The 2,330-nt window shown below is 51.9% G+C and overlaps 1 long non-coding RNA gene across 1 annotated transcript; it reads left to right on the top strand.

The window, feature by feature from the left end:
- The first annotated feature begins 637 nt into the window (after positions 1 to 637).
- LOC119295268 lies at positions 638 to 1,494 on the top strand. Its single transcript, XR_005143858.1, has 3 exons — positions 638 to 919; positions 1,018 to 1,266; positions 1,340 to 1,494. It is a non-coding gene; the product is annotated as an uncharacterized LOC119295268 (long non-coding RNA).
- The last annotated feature ends 836 nt before the right edge of the window (positions 1,495 to 2,330 follow it).

Here is a 2,330-nt window from a genome sequence, read left to right as displayed (position 1 = left end):
GTAAATTAGGAAACGGAAACCGCGGGTTTAACGCCTGCCAAAAACAATCACGTACTCCAGTAATTGTTGCAGCGGCCACGTAGAAATCTCTCTCGCTGGCGCGTGGGCCAGGGAGTGAGGAAGGCAGCGTCGACGATTACGGACGAGACTTGCCTGCTCCCCTCCTGTGTGCCCATCCGTGCTCCCGCATACGTGGCTTGATTTGATTGAAACAAAATAAGACCCGGCCTCACCCCCTTAAAATCAGGGGGGGAGATGATTAGATTAGAAAGAAAAAAGAAAAAAAAAACAGTCGTTGGATGAGATGAGAGCAGGCAAGCCCGATCCAACGATTACTAGGAGACGAGGAGAGGACGCGAGCGTTTCTACCGGTCAGTTACTACTCGAAATCGAAATTGCAATCGCCGCGTTAATTAATTTAATTAATTTAATTAATTACCAATGGGTAAGTAAATCGTTTCTGTCCCGGAGAAAAAGGAGGAGGAGGAGGAAACCGCGGCGGTCATATCGCAAGCGTCTCTCGCTGGCGCGTGGGCCAGGGAGTGAGGAGGCTACTGAATCAGCTGCGGCTCAGCTGAATCTGCGCAGCTGCCTGGCCCTATATAAGCTCGCTCGGTGCCTGCCCTCTTTCCCCTCCACCAACCCTACCCGAGCCGCCCCCTCGTCTCTCTTATCCCCTCCCTCCCTCTCTCTCTCTCTCTCTCTCTCTCAAGCACACAACAGCAACAACTCCGGCCATGGGAGACCTTCGTCCGGCCGCACCGTGGACGGAGAAGAAGACGAATCTTGGCTCGATCTACCGCCTCACCGATCCAAACTTCATCGGTTTCCTCTGTACTGACTGACCCATGGAATTTTTGCAGATCCATTCTTTGCCCAAGGGGATTACGCATAACCCAGCGTGTCAAGATCCACTCGGGTCTGTCCTTTTTGTATGATGAATTCATCTGAATTTGGAACAGATGGGGATTTTTCAGTAACCTGATGGCTGATGGGTTCATCCTCTGTGTAATGCAGGCGCACGCGCGTCTTGGGCCACCTCTCCGTTAGTGGGCCGCTGGCAGCCGGCCCAGGCGTGCCGTCAGCCCAATGGAGGGCCGCATCCTGCCTGCGAAACACTCGGCCGCCTCCTCGCCCACCCAGTGCGCTGGGGTTTTAGACGCCCACCTGCCACCGCCTCCCCGTCCCCATTTCGCACCCGTCGGCGAGCCCCTCCCCCTCCCCTCCGCCGCCCCTCTCCTCCAACGCCGCCTGCGCCAGGCGAAGGTGCCGCCTCTTCCCCTCCTCGTCCCGGATTTGGTGCCCTGTTTCTCTTCGTCTTACCCGCTTGAATTCGCAGGATGCCTCCAATGGCGGGAGAAGGTAACCCTGGTGAGGGAGGAGGAGGTGAGGCGGGAGGAGGAGGAGGTCCGACGGGCCGTGCACCACCGACGCCACCACCGGCCGCTCCAACCTCGACCCATGGACGGTAAGATCGCGAAACCCCTTTCCCCGCCCAGTTTCTCGACGATATTGCTCCATGTGGGCCGGTATACTCTGGGATTGGTGCTTTCTGACCGTAGACCATGGATATGGCCTTGGTGATCTCGTCGTTTTGCAGTAGAATCAAGCACGTGGTAGCGTTTCATCTGAGAACGAGATGATGTCGTCGTCGTTCTGCACTAGAATCTAGCACTTGGTAGCGATTCATCTCATGTGTAGTGGATTTCGAGGTTCTGCACTGGAATCCGTGTCATGGTTGCATTTCATCTGATGTCTAGTGGATTCGCCGTTTTTGCACTATAATCCAGCTTGTGGTTGCATTTCGTCTGATGTCTAGTGGATCTCGCCGTCTTTGCACTAGAATGCAGCTTGGGGTTGCATTTCGTCTGATGTCTAGTGGATCTCGTCGTCTTTGCACTAGAATGCAGCTCGGGGTTGTATTTGATCATAGGTCTAGTGCTCTTCCTGCCATTACGTCTTGTTCTCTTGTTGTTTTTATCTGTGGACGAACTAGGTGTTTAACCAGATCATGGTTCAGTTGTTCTGTTTAATTGCCAGATAGAGAATCTGACATTTACACAAGGTAAAGTTTTGTATGTGGTTGGCTTATTGTGGTCTGCTCCAAGTGTAATGTTACATGTAGTGAAATATTCTGTTTAATTGAGAACTTGGTCTTGGATTTCATTGCTCCTAGTGTTTTTGTTTCATTTATGTGACAGGCTGTGTGATGAATTACATAATTTCTTACATCGCGCTTCTCCATTTGTTATGCTTATGAATTGCTGTGATGTAAGCTTGTTATCAATTTTCATGGCTGGAGCGATTTTTGTTCCATTTCACCCTTCTAA

The sequence above is a fragment of the Triticum dicoccoides genome, chromosome 1A (assembly GCF_002162155.2).
Source record: "Triticum dicoccoides isolate Atlit2015 ecotype Zavitan chromosome 1A, WEW_v2.0, whole genome shotgun sequence".
NCBI classification, from domain to species: Eukaryota; Viridiplantae; Streptophyta; class Magnoliopsida; order Poales; family Poaceae; genus Triticum; species Triticum dicoccoides.
This window is presented reverse-complemented; position numbering and strand designations above follow the sequence as displayed.